Below are 19,579 nucleotides of genomic sequence, written 5' to 3'. Positions count from 1 at the left end.
AGGATATTTGTGCTTTGTGTTAGAAGTAACGTAAAGGTAAAGGTTCCCCCGCACATGCGTGCTAGTCGTTTCTAACTCTAGGGGCCAGTGCTCATCTCCGTTTCAAAGCCGAAGAGCCAGCGCTTGTCCGAGGACGACTCCGTGGTCATGTGGACGGCATGACTAGACGCCAAAGGTGCACGGAACACTGTTACCTTCCCACCGGAGTGGTCCCTATTTTTCTACTTGCATTTTTACGTGCTTTTGAACTGCTAGGTTGGCAGAAGCTGGGACGAGTAACAGGCGCTCACTCTGTTATGCGGCACTCGGGATTCGACCCGCCAAACTGCCGACCTTCTGATCGACAAGCTCAGCGTCCTGAGCCACCGCCTCCCTTAGAAGTAACATAAGCAATACAATAAAAGTGAGGGGCTGTTGTGCCTGGCTTGATGAAGGCAACAGTATATCCCTTCTGAGGAATACACCATTGAACCCAACACTGTTGGGTTCTTTCTGACTTGTCTCCAAGCTCCCTTTTTGCAGAAAGGTACTAGAATGGGGACCAAGAAGGCCCAGGAGGAAGTGAATTATCTGGAAGCTGAGGGCTACCAGTAATAATATCAGAATTTCAAATAAATTTATTTTTAATAATTTTTCATATTCAGAAGAGATAATGTGCACTGACATATCTCCAACATACGTAATTTTGGCTATTGTTAACCATTATCTAGCATAAATAGAATAGCTGATAGCAAGCTTAATTGGTGTGCTCTCTTTCCCCCCCCCCCAGCCAATAACTATGCTTTATATCAGGCACAAATAATTGTAATGTGAAATAAATATTCATTATTTAGCACTTAGCACTTTTATTGGGCATGCAATTATATCAATGTGCAATGCGAGACCTGGGTTTTTAAAAATTTCTTGTTCTTATTTTTCTTATTTCTTACTCATGGCACTCTCCCTAATTTTGTTTACTTCTGTGCAGTAAGGTTTAGAGCATCACTGTCATTATGAGGAAGGTCTCATGATGTTTGTTTGTTTTTTTGTCTAAACATCTCTGGCGGTGATCAGAATCATGAAGGAAAGTAGCATTAAATATTTCTGCTGTTTGGTTTCATTTCCAATTGTCAAAAGTGTCAAAATAATCTACTTTGTCCTTTTAAAATATATTTAACCGCTATCATTTTCCTTATGATTGCACAAATTCTTAGAATTTGTTTTCAGAAAATTGGAACCTCCTATTTCAATATAAAAGGTAGCTTTTTGGGATTATCTAGCATGGGGGCGATGTAAATGATATGAGAAATACCAAATATAGCTAAACAAATAAAAATGGGGAAAACGGGAAGGAAGATGGAGCAAAGATACGAGCTTCAGTGGCTGACATAAAAAAATTAGGCATCTTGTACGGTCTCAATTGCAGCAATCTCGCTTTCCACTAAAATAAATCAAGCTTTTTAGAAAGAATAATTTAATAACACCCTGAATCTTAAAGCAACTTTTCCTCCAAACCCACCCAGAGAACTATGTGCAGGTTCCACATTCCTTGAAGGACAGGTGAGCAGTATCTCGAATTGGAGATGCAACTGTAGTTAACAGGCAGAGAGGTGTAGTTTCTTCCTAATTAATAACCAGATTATATCACCCAAATCACTTTTGGAAAGAAAGCAGAATATTCGTTCTCTCAGTAATCAGCTGAAACAAATACTTGGCAGTGGCGTAGAAGGTTCATTATTCCAAAGTAAACTAAATTACTTGTGAGTCCAACTGGTGTTTCTATCTGCCAGTGCCAAGTAGGCTAGTTCATCTGATGCATTCCCAGACAGGGTAAAAGACAACAGTTCATTACTCCTTGGTTGTTCCTTGATCTATGTCGAATGAAGCTTTCAAATACTCTTCAAGGTCAGCCCCATGTATAGGACACAATACAGTAGTCCAATCTGGAAGTAACTTGGGCATGACTGAGTGTAAGCAGGGTTTGCTGATTCAGGAATGAGCACAATTGGACCAGAAGACAATGTGTGTAAAGGCCCATCAAGCCACAACTGTCATTGGAATCTGTAACCAGGGGTTCCTCCTAGATTCACGACTCCTCCCATCAAGCAACAGTTGTGAATCTAGGAGAACCCCCAGGAGACAGATCCCAATTGAGATTAAGGGATAACTCCTTAATCTTACACCACATGGACAGACTCGACCATAGTTTCAACTGGGAAACTGAGCATCCTAGACAAAGGTAAATCCAAAAAGGCTAGGGAATTCCTGGAAACTTAGCATTCAGGGAAATTTGCCAAGAATGAACACTTAAAGGTAAATCACATTTACACACAATTCAGAAGAGATAATAAAAATGCTAAGAAATCTGGAAGCAAACAACCAATCAAAGTGAACACCACTGACTCCGCCTCATAAAGGGTCTCCTAAGAAAAATAAAGTTAAGATAAAGTGTTTTTAATTTCTGTTGAAATCAATGAAACCTAAGTTCCTAGTTAGACACTTAAGGCTCACTGAATGTAATGAAAATGAAGAAGATGTCACATTTAATAAATTATACTTTTTGGCTAAGAATAACCCTGTAATAGTCTTTACTTTTTTTAGGAAATAATACTCACCACCACCAATTGCCCAGTGCCTAGTTCTGAATGAAATGAAATGAAATGTAAATAGCATTCAGTTTCAGATGTAATGCAGTACGATACCAGTGGATTTGTTTGACTTGTAAAATTGCATGTCATTAAGTAATAGAGAATCAACCATATTTTTCTATGGTCATTAACAAGTATTTTGCATTCCAATTCAAAAGCCCTGTATCTTTTACACGCCTCATTGCCTAGTTATTCTTTGAACAGTGTGAAAACATGTTTTGTTTATTGAATGGGTATATTTTGGGGGAGGCGGGAGAGAGAATATCGTCAGTGCCTGGTATGAAAAGCACAGTATGAAGTTGTTTGGAAGCTGGAGGAGAGTTGGCATAATAAAAAAAATATATTTGTTAATGGGCATTGCATTTATAGCCTTACAGCCTTAAATTACAGCCCATATTTCCTGGCATGCTTAGGAAGCTGTATTTAGGGACAAGGTGATAGTTTACTAACAAAGTGAGGCATGGGGGCCAAGCAGTTAAGATGCTGGGCTTGTCGACTGGAAGATTGGCAGTTCAAGACCCAACAATCGTGTGATGGGATTAGCTCCCATTCTTGCCCCAGTTCCTGTCAACATAGCAGTTTGAAAGCAAGCACATGTAAGTAGATAAACAGGTACCACTTCAGTGGGAATGTAGCAGCATTTCATACTTCTTTAGGATATAGTCATGCCGACCATATGACCGTGGACAACACTGAGTCTTAGACTGTGAATCAGAGATGAGCAGCGCCCTCTAGAGTCAGACATGCCAGGCAGGGTAAACCTTTATTTTATTTACCTTTACTAGTAAAACACATAAACTGTCACCTTATTCCTAAATACAGCTTCCCAAGTTGAGTTCTTAAATCTCCAAAAGTACTTGATTAGCAAGGCTGGGAAAGTCTGTTACTAAGATATTACAGAACTAATATCAGAATAAATACTCATGACTAATTGTTGGATATATTAGAACCAGGCAAACGTTTGATCTGGTGAAGATAATTAGAAGTTTGAGACCTTGTAATATTTTCACAAAGTGGTTGCCATGTCCATCACTTTCTGTAACTTCTTACCCCAAGCTTAACAAGGTACATACTACTAAGGCATTGGACTCAGCTACCCAGTATTTTTTTTAAAAAAAAAAAAGAATATGTGTATCCCAAAGTTAGAAGAAGCCAGCTCTTGGTTTTGAGACATGCCAACTTCTTTTCAGAACAGTTTAATATGTACAGTATGTTTTGTTGGAAGGCAGTTTGGTGCAGTATTTAAGGTGCTGGCCTAGAAACCAGCAGAGTCTTGAGTTCTAATACATGAAAGCCAGCTGGGTGACTTTAGACCAGTCATTCTTTCAGCCCAACCCACTTCGCTGAGTTATTGTTGTAGGAAAAATAGGAGAAGAAAGGAGTATTAGGTATATTCTCTGCCTTGAGTTACTTATGAAGTATTTAAGGCAGAATAAATATCTAACAAGTTAATTAATTAATAGAGAAATGTTTAATAGCAGGTAATTTCTATTTCTGTAATAGAAAATGGTTTATATGGACAGGTTGCAAACATTCTGACTACAGATGAAGCAGCTATCAACATATCAACCAGGTTTAAAATATTTAGGACCATTTTCTTCTTCAGAGCATTGAAGAAGACATAGTTATTTTAGTTATCCTAACCAGTACAGACGAGGTAACTGAGCTAGTGCAGTTAGGAACTCAAAAGAGATTTCAAGAGTTAAGAAGAGAAAATTTGGGGGTGAGGGAAAATGCTGATAGTTTTCAAATAGATGAAAAGTCAGTTTTCTTCTTTATCATTTAAAAATGCATCATGCAGAATAATGAATTGAAATTACAGAAAGGCAAGTTCAGATTGAACATTAGAATATACTTCCCAACAGTAGCAACAGTTCAGTGTCAAAAACAATTACTGAAACAACCATCTGCCAAAAGTGCTTTATTTAATGTCCTGTACTTGGCAAGAGATTGGACTCGATAATCTAAGTCAGAGGTCCCCAAGCTGTACACTTGCTCATAGTATAAGTAATTGCTGCAAATTCCATATGCAAAAGACATGCAGGATTTAACTTTTAAAAGTTTCATGAAAAAAGGAGAGCCATGGTGGCACAGTGGTTATCATGTAATATTACAGGCTAATTCTGCCAACTGCCAGCAGGTCGATTCTCACTGGATCAAAGTTGACTCAGCTTTCCATCCTTCTGAAGTCAGTAAAATGAAGACACAAATTGTTGGGGGCAACATGCTGACTCTGTAAACCGCTTAGAGCAGGGGTGTCAAACTGCTGGCCTGCGGGCCAGACAGGTCATCAGGAAACCGCGCCCACCCCATTGCCGGCAATGGAGAAAAAGCTCCAATACATCGCGCAACGTCACGTGACAGTGCAAGTTTGACATGTCTGGCTTAGAGCTGTAAAGCACTGTAAAGTGATATATAAGTCTATTGCTATTAATATTTTGGAACATTTTCTAGACAAAGATTGGTTGGTTGATTATACGGCATGAAGTCATGTTCAGCACCTTGCAATCATATAGATAGTTAGAACTACATTAGTGTGGAAAATTTTCTAGAAAAATGGGAGCATTTTATTTCAGATACAGACAAAATACCAAATGGGGATATACAATTTGAGCTATAATTAAAATATCAAAAACAGCCTTCTCACTTCAGAATTCTTACTGGAGAAGAATTTACTATGTCAAAAGAAAAAGAAAAAGACAACATTAAAACTGCTAAAAAAACCTATCCTGTTTCTGGAGCTTGTTTCCAGTGAGAATATACTAGTTTGAGATCCTGTAAAGAGTGTTTTTTTTAAATCTTTTGAAAAAGTAAAATGATGCATTTTAAAATTCTGAATTGTGCCTTTTATTTATTTGTGCAGTTTTTTTTCTGCAGTGCCTGGTTTTACAATCCAAAGTTTTTCTTAGTAGAAATAATAAGTGCAATTAAAATACTCTTTATTCATCCATGATTTTGGTGCAGCACTTTCTCAAAGTGTGTATTTTACTGACAACTACAAATTCAGGAAAGCAATTTTCTTTTTGTGTGTGTGTCGTTCTTTTTCAGTGCATTTAAATTTGTTTCAGAATGTTTCTCCATTTTCCACTCCCCTTTTGGAAAGCAAGCATTTTTTGCCATGATTTAGTGTGCTGTCCTTCCTTATTTCAAGGCAAAACCTTTGTTTGCTGCGTGAGCATTTTTCAATCCATTGGATAGAAAAGTGATTTAATACGCTTTAAAAAAGTGAACATAACAGGTTGCTTAGACTAGGAGAAGGTACTTATGTAGGTTTTATCAAACCTAGTTACAAAGTCCTACGTCAGTAGAAATGTGGATAAGCAGCTCAGTGTGAATAAGACACTGAAATACTTTATAGAATTTTAACCCCCCCCAGTAAAAAAAACAATATTAGAACTGGATATAGATGATCTTTTAAGATTGTCCTTCATATTTGTGGACAAAAAAAAATAAAGGATTTCTCTGAACTTCCCCAGAGGAATAAGATATTCTCCAATAATTTCACTGGCAAGCAGAACAATTCCAATGACAGTAGGACTGCTTCTGAAAAAAATACAGAATTTTCTTTGGAGTTTAATTGAACCATAGAAGGCTGCAGATTACCAGAGATAAATCATGTCGTGAAAGAGAAGATATTCACACAGATTCTTGGCTGCCATGAGCAAGTAATGTCAGACTAACCCTATTTCCTTTTCTGGCAGAGTAACTAACATAATACATCAGGGGTGTACTTTGATCTCAGCAAACATGCCAGCCGGTTTCTAAGAATATCCTCATTAATAAAATGATAATATGTGGGCTAAATGAAACAAGTGATGGATTCAGAATTGACTGAATAATGGCATCCAGGAAGTAATAAAAGAAGTATTGGATGAAGGGCAGGTGGTTGTCATAAAATGGACCTGGTTTGTGGGCAATAAAAAGCAAATTTGCTCTGCAGTAACTACATTCTTTTAAGGGATATATTCCTGGTACTCTCCATGGCTATTATTAAAGGACTTAAAAGGCATAGTTTCAGATGTAGCATCTTAAACCATGAAAACCTGTCTAAGCTTCTGTTATGTAATAGCATTTTAAGATTTCTTACACCATCTGGGAAAAAATAGTTCAGAAAAACTTGCTTAAAAAATAATTGTCATGGTTCCGATAGATAGAGCTAAATAAATCAGAACTCCGAGGCTTGAGATTTCCTCAAAGAACATGTTTATTGGATACAAAATATTGGCACAGTCAAAAGTGAATCCAAGTCTGAAATTCCCTCCAAACAGTTACACTATTACAAGGTAAACCTCCCACCCCAGTGCTATGAAATCAACTACATTCCCCAATAGAATAGTTTGGTGGGCTTTCTACCAAAACGCTCATCCCTCTAGTCTAACCGACAGAATGACCTTGGTTCCCATGGGTCACAGAATTGTTTAGACTACTCCACACCCTCCCATTTATGTGGCAACCTAGAACAACCAAGATGGCTGTAGCCAGATTCGTTGTAGAGTTGACAATAATAATGGTTTACAGTGATTTGTAGAAGGTCCTGAATATGTGCTGGTATAGGTAGATGATGGAATAATTATATGGTAGCTTATGATTTACTTATTTGTGGATATCGTAAAGTTAGGAGGCCTTTCTTCTGCATGGAGATAGCCTTCGGGAATGATGTCCTCTGGGTTTTTTGCACTATAGCTGATATATATAACGATGTTAACGTTTAATGTTAACGTTAATGTTACTGGTTATGGTTAATGAGTTGGTTACATGAGGTAAATACGGCTGACAGGAAAACACGTGGCAATTTGACAGCTGTCAAATTGCCGGCTAAAGCGCAAGCGCGGAAGCTGACAGCGCAGCACGAGGACTCTAGCTGTCAAAAAGCCGACACAGCCGATTGGCCTGGCGCCCCGGCGGGAGAAGCCGAACTACTGATTGGAGGAACCAACTTCCAGCTGGCTATATAAAGAACCCAAACCGGCAGAGGTTTGCCGGGTGTACGTCAATAAACCTGTAACCCGAGCCTGCTGTCTCCGCGTGATCCTTGCACTCGCAAGCCACTTCACTGGCAACGAGGATGGGATATGCTTGCTGAGCTGAAGCCTGGGAAGGGAAACCTTCTGGAGGCTCAGAGCAAGTCACTAGCAAGGAAGTTATAACTTCCACGCACACCCTCCGGCAAGCAGCGCGAAGAACCGAGACAGCATGGCCACTTTCGGTCAGATCCGAGAATTCGACACCCGGTACCCCAAACGTTGGGAGTCGCACCTGGGCCAAGTGGAAGGGTTCCTGCTGGTTAGTAAAATAATCTAGGACCGAGACAAAGCAGAAGCCCTCCTGTACTTGAGCGGGCCCGCCGTGTACGACGTGGCCATAGGACTATGCAGCCCAGAACCGGTCACACAGGCGACCTACGTGGAGCTTACTGAGAAGCTCAGCAAACACTACATGCCGACGCGCTTGGAAATTTACTGGAGAGTCCAGTTCGCGCGTCGACGCCAGCTACCCGGAGAACCGGCAGTCGACTTCGTTGCGGGAGTAAGACAAGCCGCCCGATGGTGTCAATTTCCGGACCTGGAGGACCGGATAAGGGACCAATTGGTCATAGGGCTGAGGGACGAACGCCTTCAGAAAAAATATATAGCTAAACCCACCCTGAATCTGGCTGAAGTCACTAGAGAGATTCAGGGGTACGAAGATAGTCACTCAGGAGACCTCACGAAAGCCGGAAACGGACAACTTGGAGCGGTGAACCTGGGTGAGATAGTTCCCAGGGACGGCGGGGAACTTGAAGACCTAACTGAAGTGGATGCCATCCACCGACAGTTCGAAAGACTTCAAACACGTAAAAACGAACGAGGAGAAGGGGCAAGACCAAAAAACAACCCCAGGGAACCGCGAACCACCTGCACCAGCTGCAGAGGGAACCACATCAGATCCTCCTGCCGGTTCCGGAATGCCAAATGCCACAACTGTGGCAAATCCGGACACATCAAAACCGTGTGCCGAAGCCGGAATCGCGAGGACCTCCACGAACTCGAAGCAATGTCCCCAGGTATGAGACTCCCACCGTCCCCAAAGGCCAAGCCCCCCGGGTACTTAGTACAGGCAGTAGACAGGGACGGGGAAGTAGGAGAGGGCCACCGACTAAATCCTAAAGTTAAGATCAAAGCCAGGCTACAAGGACTTCCCTGTGAGCTGGAGGTAGACTCCGGCTCCTCAGTCACCTTAATTTCAGGAAAAACATTCAAGGAAATTTGCCAAAGAAACCGTAGGCAAATTCCATTAAACCCCCCCCCAAATTTATCTAGCAGACTACCAAAATTACACAATACCTCTGAAAGGCAGAGCAAGTCCCCGTGGTGAAAGACGTCCTCTCCTCCGTCCGTTCCGGCACCATCTTTGCCAAGCTCGACTTGGCGCAGGCGTACTTACAGCTCCCTGTAACTCCTGAAACCGCAGATGTGCAGACCATCGTTACTCACCGCGGGGCTTTTAAAGTCAAACGCCTCCAATTCGGCATTTCAGCAGCCCCAGGAATTTTCCAAGAGATTATGGAAAAAACACTAAAAGGGATTCCTGGGGTATGCCCTTACTTCGACAATGTCCTCATCGCCGGAGAAACTAAGCAAAATCTAGCAGACCGGCTATCAGCTGTTCTGAGCAGATTCAGAACAGCAGGTCTCAAATTACAAAAAGATAAATGTGCAATCGGAGTTCCCTCAACCAAATTCCTCGGTTACAAAGTAGATGCCCTGGGAATCCACCCTACCAACGCCAAGATCAGAGCTATCAAAGCAGCCCCCATGCCCAAAAACAAACAAGAGTAACAGGCATTCCTCGGTCTTTTAAACTTTTACCACTCATTCCTTTCCCACAAAGCCACCTTAGCCGAACCCCTACATAGGCTTTTAGACAAGGGAAGCCCATGGCTCTGGACACCAGATCACGATGCCAGTTTCCAAACCTTAAAGAACGTCCTGTGCAACAGTTCTACTGTCACCCTATTCAGGGAGGACCTCCCCCTATGCATCGCGTGCGATGCATCCCCGTACGGAATAGGGGCAGTTCTCAGTCACTTGCAAGAGACAGGAATTCAAAAACCTATAGCCTTCTATTCCAGGACACTCACGAAGGCAGAAAGAAATTATGCCCAAATAGATAGGGAGGCTCTGGCCATCGTCGCCGGAGTGAAAAAGTTCCATGATTACCTATATGGTAGGACATTCATCATTTTTACCGACCACAAACCCCTTCTTGGCATTTTTACCTGGAATAAATTAACCCCACAAATCCTTTCACCAAGGATATTACAGTGGTCAACTTTTCTGTCAGCCTATTCGTACGAACTAGTTCACAAACCAGGGAAGGAATTAGGACACGCAGACGGGCTCAGCAGGCTGCCCCTACCCAATTCAGACCCCGACCCAGCGCCGGCAGGGCATATCTTAGAGATTTCGGAACTGCCGGAATGCCCACTGACGGCAAAGGATATATCCTCTGCCACAGCCACCGATAAAGTCTGCAGCAGAGTGCTACATTGGGTCACTGCAGGATAGCCGGCCACATGCCCCGGACAAGAATTTAAGGCATTCTTCACAAGAAAACAAGAACTGTCATCACATTTAGGATGCATTCTTTGGGGTAACAGGGTAGTTGTCCCACAGAAACACAGGGAGCGAACCTTGCTGTCACTACATGAGGGACACCCAGGGATAGTCAAGATGAAAGCCTTGGCCAGGAGCTATGTATGGTGGCCAGACATAGATAAAAACATTGAGGACCATGTTGCAGGATGCTATCCCTGCCAGTTAACGCGCTCAGCCCCACCTCAGAGCCCTACACATAGATGGGAAACAACCAAAAACCCGTGGTCCCGGGTTCATTTAGACTTTGCAGGACCCTTCCAGGGACAAACATTCCTTATTGCAGTGGATAGCTATTCCAAATGGTTAGAAGCAGTACCGGTCCACAGCATTAATACCGCCACTACAGTACAGGTGCTTCGGGGGCTTTTCGCCACACACGGCCTCCCAGACGTCTTGGTTACCGATAATGGCCCCCAATTTACGTCTCGTGAATTTCAGATATTCACGAGGGGCAACTCTATTAAGCATATTACATCGGCTCTGTTCCACCCCTCATCCAACGGATTGGCAGAAGTTATGGTGAGGTCAACAAAAGACGCTCTCCAGAAAATAATTAAAGGCAACTGGCACTGTAGACTCTCCCAATTCCTGCTCGCCCAGCACACCACCCCATGCACCACCACGGGGAAATCTCCGGCAGAGTTACGTTGGGGACGTCGACTCATCACTAGGTTGGATAGAATGCACCCCGATAGAACCAACGCCGACGCTGAACAACCCCTACCCCCAAGGTCTTTTCCAATTGGTCAAATGTGTGGGCACGGAACTATGCTGAAGGACCTAAGTGGCTCCAGGGGGTTGTCATCGACCAAACAGGCCCCCTTTCATATTTAATAGACACAGAGCACAACGGGCACATCCGCAGACACACCGACCAATTGAGAAGCCGGCAGCCCCAAAACATTATACAAACACTGCAACATAACAGGGCCATTCAACAACCAAGACTCGAACCCCTTCACCTCCACGTAACAAACCAACCGAGACTGGGGGAAAGGGTGCAAGAAAATGGAACACCCCCACGTCGCTCCAGTCGGACAAGACAACCCCCTACCTACTTACAGGACTACGAATGGGCAGGCAGCAATCGACAACCGAGGGGCAAGGCTAACACCAGTTCAGGGGAGCGGTAAGGGGTGATATATATAACAATGTTAATGTTTAATGTTAACGTTAATGTTACTGGTTATGGTTAATGAGTTGGTTACATGAGGTAAATACGGCTGACAGGAAAACACGCGGCAATTTGACAGCTGTCAAATTGCTGCCGGCTAAAGCGCAAGCGCGAAAGCTGACAGCGCAGCACAAGGACTCTAGCTGTCAAAAAGCCGACACAGCCGATTGGCCCGGCGGCCCAGCGGGAGAAGCCGAACCGCTGATTGGAGGAACCAACTTCCAGCTGGCTATATAAAGAACCCAAACTGGCAGAGTTTTGCCGGGTGTATCTCAATAAACCTGTAACCCGAGCCTGCTGTCTCCACGTGATCCTTGCACTCGCAAGCCACTTCAGTAGCCTTAACTGTTTGGTTCTTGTCAAAGAGGGAGTCCTTTTAGACTCACAATTCCTGCTTGCAAAGCAGGTGGCAGCTAAGGGTAAGAGGGCCTTTGCACAGGATCATCTTATGCATCAGTTGTGCCTATTCCTGGATCAGGAGGCCTTGCTCATTGTGACTACCATTTGGAATACTTTGATGGATTTTATATAGGCTTGCCCATGAAGAACATTCAAAGCTGGAATTGTTCAGAAACATAGCTAGGCAGCTTTTGGTGCTTCTCAATACACTCAGCTAACACTGCTGCTCTGTAAGGTGCATTGGCTCCCAGCAAGCTTCCAAATCCAATTCAAGATGCTGTTTAGCATTATATCTGATGTTTGGGCTTCTAGAGAAAGTTACAATTTCTGCTTTTTTTTTTGGTCAGTTTCACTGTTCTATCAACAAGCTTGAAAAAAAGCAAAATAAAACAAATAGCCTTTCATGGTCCACTGGTGTCAGTCTTCCCAGGCAGACCAGACGGGAAACATTTTGTAAAACAAGGGAGTAAATCCCTTGATTTAAGAAGTAGCCATGACCCATGATCCCTCATTGGAAGCAACTGTCTGATTTCTGGTTCCACTTTGATGTTTGTGTGGATTCTGCTCTGGGCTGGCTGACAATATTGACCTGGCTCTTAGAACTCGACTAGATTTTAACTAATCTTCTGTGCACTCCTTTTAAAACACTCAGGCAGACTTCTTTCAGAGGCTCTGCTTTAGAGTACATTCTTTGTCTGCTGTTATTTCCCTGACTCTTGACTAAACTGCTAGTTTCCACAGCAACCATGTGAGTTTATATTGACAGCAGAAGCAGGGCGCTGATTTTGTTCTAGAACATTAAAGCATCAAAAAGTTCTGGTTCTTCTTTCGTTGTAGCCAATCCAGCGCAATTAGACAGAACTTGTGCTTGTTTCAAGTTCAAAACAAATCTTTTTCTCCTGTTCTTTGTTATCCCTAATATCAGCATTTTATTTGCTGCTTTCCTATCATCCTTCACACCCTCGGCATCCCATGCAGTTTCAGCCTTATTGCTGTACTTTAAGCTGGGTATATTAAAATCACAACAGCCATGTGTAAATCATAGTACTTGGAAGAATCAGAATATTCTATGTTTTAAGATTCTTTTGCATATTATATCTTTAATCAATTCAGTAACTGGCACCGTGGAAAGACTTTAAAACCCCTTTCTGTTTTCTATATTTTTTAGAACCGTATCCATGCTGACTTCTTTTCTGAGCTATATGGACACTGGGTTTTCATGCTGTGAAAAAAAGAGAGAAAACTGTCTGTATAGTGTACTCTAGTCCTCAACAATCAAAATATTACTTTTTACTAACTTGAAATAGGGGAGGAGGGCTCTGCACAGTTAAATCGTATAATTAGATTATCTGTGTGTTTCCAGTTGATAACAGTTGCAATCCTATAGAAGTCCCAAACTCATTTCTGAGTAGACATGCATTAGATTGTAGCCTAAATAGCTTTTAAGCTTCTTGTCCTATGGCAAGTAAAAGTTGGAAATGTTCCTCTTGTACGCTGTTCAAACTCTCACATTTAGGCTCTTACATTGTGGAGAAATAGGGAGGGGGAATGTTCTTAACTGACCTGAATATTTGCATAGATTGACAGTAATTATACCTATAATACTTGTAATTTTTGTGATAAAAAATATTACCAATACGCAAAATTGGTATTACCAATACGCAAAATTGGTATTACCAATACGCAAAACAGAGAGAAGCTCAGTAAGTCACAAATTGTGTGTGGTGCATTACACACACAAACACACACACACGTGTGTGTGTGTGTAAAAGTTGTAAAAAAGAAATAAATTGCCCACTGAATAAGCCCTATGCATTTGAATGAAGCCTGACAGAAGCATAGATGGCGTTGCATAGAATTACTTTTGTTTATTTATTTATTTATTTTTATTTATTTATTTTTGGATTTATATACTGCCCCTCTCCCGAAGGACTCAGGGCGGTGAACAGGGCAATTAAAACACAATATACAGCACATAATATACAAAAAATAAAATAAATTAAACCAAGTAGCCCTAAGCAATAAAACACGTTCTAAAATTTAAAATATGGAATTTAAAATCTAAAACCCCAATCCCTCAGTCCAGGCTGGCAAGTTCAAATAGCCAAGTCTTCAGGTCGCGGCGAAAAGAGCGAAGGTCGGGAGCCATCCGGAGCTCCACAGGCAGCTGGTTCCAGAGGGCAGGCGCACCCACAGAAAATGCTCTCCCCCTGGGGGCTGCCGGTCAACATTCCCTGACCGACGGCACCCTGAGGAGGCCCTCTCTATGGGAGCGCACAGGACGATGGGAAGTTAACGCCGGCAAAAGGTACTCCCATAAATAATCTGGGCCCATGCCATTTAGGGCTTTATAGGTCATCACCAGCACCTTGAATCTCACCCGGAAGACAACTGGAAGCCAATGTAGCTCGCGGAGCAGAGATGTCACATGAGAGTATTGGGAGACCCCCATCACAACTCACACGGCCACATTCTGCACCAGCTGAAGGGGAAAACAAATTTTCAGTGCTGGTTTTGCTCAGGCTGGTTGAGAAAATTACTTTGTTGGCAGAGCAATTTAAGTGGTGGAGGTACAGCACTTACTCTCCTCTTTAGCTTGGAGCAGCTAAAGGAGTGACAGCAGCAATCAGTAGAGAGACATGTATGAAAGGTTGATTGTGCAATTCTTCACCTTCAGCAAGAACCAGGCTGTCATGTATATATTCACTTCCCACCCCCTTGCACAGAATGTCCATTCTACTTAAAACCCAGGATGGAGAAGATGGAGGAGGGGCATTCCCTTCAAGAGAACAGAGCGAGTTGTCAGCTTCCAACATTTATGAAGTGGGCCACCAGCATACCAGGATATCTTTATCCTAAGGGGAACCATTTGCATCTGAAAGAAATCATAGATATATCCAATTGGGGATTTTGAAGAAAAGTAAAGATCATTGTTGAAATGCCATGTTTGGGAGGGGTAGGGAAATCTTTCATTTGCTTGACAAGCACTTGCCAGATTGAGTTGTGTTCACAAACTCCAACTGAGAATTTTATTAAGCCAGGAGAGTCAGTGCAGCTTTATCTGCGTTGACAAGGTAATGTCAAGTGTGGGTGATTAAAGTAAGTACATTAAAGGCAGAAATACATAACATGTTGACGAAAGGATTGATATTTATTTATTTGAATGTTAAATCATTTCACCAGGAAGCAGAAAAGGGTGCTGGTTAAAAATGAGTTTATTATAGGCTTCCTTCTTTTCAGGGTTTCCCCCCCCCCTTTTTAAACTATGCATTGGGGGAGCAGAATTAAGTTTTTAAAGCTACATCCTGATTAAGCGATCTTTTATTGATCTTGTTACAGGCCTTAAGAAGCAAGCCTTTGAGAAGGGAGAAAAAAATCCATTATAGTTAAGAATTGGAGAACAGTTAGAGGGAGGGAAAGAAATGCACAGAGTCAATATTTTATAGTAGGTGATGAAACTTGTGAATGCTCAATACCCAGCAAATCATTTGATTTAAAAGGTTCGGGACTGCAATGCATGGCTTTTCATTGAAGAAATATAAAAGAACAAATTACTGTTTGTGGAAAAGTCACAGAAACCTTATCAGAATTGTTTAGTTCCTACTGCTCCCTAGAGATTTTCCTCTTCAGCTGCTGATTGAGTATGCGCTCAGTGTATTGTAAAAAAAAACTTGCTTTTAATCAGAAATTTCATATGCCTTTATATGTTTCTTTTTATATAGTGAGATGTTGCAAGAATATCTTACAATATATTTCAGAGATGAGGATGATTTGCTGGCCGCAAATGTCTTTTGACCAGAAAGCCAATTCTAAATGATTATAAAAACTGTATCATCTCTTTAATATGTCCCACCTCCCTACATGCATACATATCTTCCTTTGAAGAAGATTAAAGCAAAATCATAATCTTATATGCATGAAAAGAGGAGCAAGGCTCATCTTCCTGTGCATATTGATCCTGACTCAAAGTCCCACATGAGCTGGGCATTCTTTCTTTTGGTGTAATACAGAGCTGTCTAAGCAGAGGTCCAGAAACCCCCCCCTCACCAGGCACCCCACAGAGATTTCCAAAATCTTCCATCAAATTGTAATTTTTTAATGAGTGAGGATGGAGGGAGAAAGAGACTATTCAATACCAATAGGAAGAATAATCATCATAGTTAGATCTGAAGACTCCCTCGATACAAGCATCTTTTGTGATAATTATACAGAAACATTGATGCTATTTACTTGGGAGAAATATGGAAGTATTTTGCCACTGGCCTCTCTTGTGTTGTTTTGCAGTTCTTTTGTTTGTTTGTTTGTTTGCTTCCTAGTCTTAGTTTACAGCCTAAGCTTCCCTAACCAGGCCTGATCCTGCATTCAGCATTTTTTAGGTCAGCTAAGATTGCCTGGGTGCTAAAACTTGCTGAGACAACAATATTGAATATGTTTAATTTAGTTAAATATAAATCTAATGAAATTCAATTAGTTTAATTCAGTTCTGGTGCCACCCATTAGTTTTGGAGTACAGCTCCTTGCATACAATTCCAAGGCCAAAAGTCACTTTCTGTTCAAAAAAGCTTATGCATCCGTGGTTTAGTAGAATTATGTTTACATATTTTGTCATAAGGGTGAACTGCCATGTATACAAAACTCCAAATTGGTCAATAGATGTGTCTAATCTAAAACATAGACTTCTTCCTTCCATTAAACAACTAATAATCCATTTAGCTTTCATATTAAAATTTTGAGTTCCCCAGAACACTTCAACATTGGCACCGAAAGCAAGAGATAAAGAAGTGACAGTAGTTGGAATTAGCCAAACCAGGAAGGAATTGTTTTATTTAGTTCAAAAACTGCATAATACATTCTGTTATGTTAATTGATTGAGTATGGAATTGAAATCAGTGTATACATAAAGAAAAATAAAGAAAGTCTTGAAATTAGGCCAGATGTTTCTACATGAGCCTCCAAGTCAAGTTCAGTCCCAAGATGGACTTATGAATGATCCTTTACCCCGAGCATTTCAGCAACAAAAAATTGGTTGTGAAAGATTTCCATGCTTCCACTTGTTGAGATATCCACTTGTTGTCAAACACTGACAGAGGTTTAATGCTAAAATCAAATGCTCTATTTAGCATTTGAATATAAGCGGCTCTTTATGACGTGTTGAATTTACGCTGATGAGTATACTTGGAAACTCCATCACCCATAGCGGATCCTATTACTCCCTCTGCCCCTCCCTTCTCTGGCAGGAGAACAAGTGTTCTGGGGGATATGGTATTTAGGCTATAAGTAAAACACTGATTGCCCAGTCATTCAGGGCTCTGAGGAATCTAGAAACTTCACAGATTGATGCTTGACAGAATAATTAGAAAACTGTCATTTGAAGAAACCGTTCTAGTATTCCCTAAAGAAATGTGCCTAACCCAAATATGTGCTGTCCAGATCTAGAGGTTAAATGTACAGGAAGACGAAACACAGCCTGTCACTCGAGGAAATTGCTTCAAACATGCTGTGGAAAAGAAAAAGAAAAAAAAAGACTTACACAGTTTATTGAATCTACCTGCTTTGATCTTGTCCCTGTATCAAAGAGATTTTTAGTTAGTTTCAGCCTAGCTCCAATATCAAATAATGAAGAATGTGGTAGGATTGCTAGATGTATGTTCTCATATGTACATTATTTCACAGTTTGTTCTGCATTTGGTACAGAACAATTTATACACATTTATACCTTTGAGACCTTGGCAAACCACTGCAAAACAAAGTGGATAATCTTGGAAGTTATGGACAAAGAGGCAAGACATACATTTCTGTGTGGGGGGTGTTGGATAGAGGAAGGAAGGAATTGAAGGAATTCAATTATTCTTGGTGAAAATTCATTGTGGATTGCTGAACCCATTATAGAGTTGCTAATCTATTTTATACTCATTTCACTGACTTCATCTAATATTGACAATGAGATGAAGTTTACCTCAGAATGTCAATATTTATGCTGGGTACAGTAAAGGTGGGGAAACATTCGGAGAAAGGGATTTGGTTTTGTTTGCTTCATTTATCAGAACACCTTGGTGTTGGAGAGAAAACTAATATTTTCATCCCCTTGAGTTCCCAGGTACACTACTACTATAGTATGTAGTCTAATAATTGATGGACAGACAGAACTGGGAAAGAATTTAGTCTAATCTCATGAACCCATCCCTGCTACTGAGTTCCCTTAAAGAGTGGGAACCTTTGCTTCATTTCCTTTTCACCCAGAATGCATTAGGTTATAATGACGTATACATGTGAGCAGCTTGGTGGCCTAGAGGTGGAGCTCTTACCTCACAATCAGGAGGCTCTGATTTTGATCTTAGATAGTGGCAGGTATTTCTGACTTCGAGCACAATAAGTCATTGTCTGCTGCGAACTCCCCATAGGCATCAGGAAGGACATCCGGCCAGTAAATGCTCAAACTCCATTCAGTTGCCCGGACTGCCCCCCTGATGCAAGGGATTACAGAGTTGTTTAAAAGAAACAAAATAGACATATATATGTAAAGGAGATACATACTGTATATAAGGGAGATAGAAAAGGTGGGATCCTCAACACTGTCCACAGTCTGTACCTGGTGATAAGACCAAAGTGCTGTTGCATGCAACATGAGATAAGGATAAACAGATGTATGTATGTATGTATGTATGTATGTATGTATGTATGTATGTATTTAGCAAGCATTTAGAGCTGCTTGATATGTAAAGAGTTGCATTTTCACATGCAGAAAGCAGCATCTATTTCCTTATTCATCATGTGTTGGACTATGGCAGGGGTAAGCAACCTCGGTGCTTTTAATGACTTGTGGACTATGCTATGCTGACTCAGGAATTCTGGGAGTTGAAGTCCATGAGTCATAAAAGAGCCAAGGTTGCCTACCCCTGGTTTGACTATCTGTTCTTCAGTTTCTACATGTATGTAATCATGAATTTTCAGCTATGTTTCCAGAAGGATTTAAAGCTCCAATTTAAATTCTAAAACAAAATTGCACTTTAAATAAGGATGGCCTGTTGCTGTTTGATTGTTAGCGAGCCCAATTCAATCTTCTCCCTTTCCAATTTCAGATATTCCTTAGGTGTATGCAGTGCTTTTTTTGTAAAAGAAAAAGGTGCCGGAACTCACACATGTCATACAACCCGCCTTGCCTACCCTACAAGGTTCCATCGAAAAAAGGTGTTGGAACTCCGTTCTAAGCGTTCTATGACAAAAAAAGCCCTGGGTGTATGAATGTATAGGGGACAGCATAAATCAGAAGAATTTTTTAATAACCCCCAGAAGGGAAAAAATGGCTAACTAAGTCTCCCTAATTAAAAGCATAATCAGATTATCCCAAACTAGACTTTCTTTGTTTTTCCTTGAAGACATTTCGCTTCTTATCCAAGAAACTTCTTCTCATTCAAGAAGTTTCTTGAATGAGAAGCGAAACATCTTCAGGGAAAACAAAGTCTAGTTGTCTTTTGAAATTCTAGAATTCAGCTGGCACCGTGTAGTTTTTTGGTAAGTTAGCTGGCCCCAGATACTGTTCTCTGTAGTTAATTTGATATATACTAACCAACCGAATTCTGATGATATGAAAAACAGTAAAATTGTACAAAAGAAAATCTACATAATTCCCATCCATATCCTTGGATTTGGAAGCCATATCAAAAGTTGTGCTTATAAAATCTCTTCAGGGGTATCACGTTCCACTTCATAGTTATCCGATAATTTCTTCTCTTCCACATAAA

The 19,579-nt window shown here is 41.1% G+C and overlaps 1 protein-coding gene across 1 annotated transcript in view; it reads left to right on the top strand.

The window, feature by feature from the left end:
* SUCLG2 (succinate-CoA ligase GDP-forming subunit beta) overlaps window positions 1-19,579 on the top strand; it is a 254,905-nt gene that overhangs the window by 172,729 nt on the left and 62,597 nt on the right. The gene's annotated exons all lie outside the window — the stretch shown is intronic.

This window comes from Vipera ursinii (assembly GCF_947247035.1).
Source record: "Vipera ursinii genome assembly, chromosome: 2".
Lineage (NCBI taxonomy): Eukaryota > Metazoa > Chordata > Lepidosauria > Squamata > Viperidae > Vipera > Vipera ursinii.
This window is presented reverse-complemented; position numbering and strand designations above follow the sequence as displayed.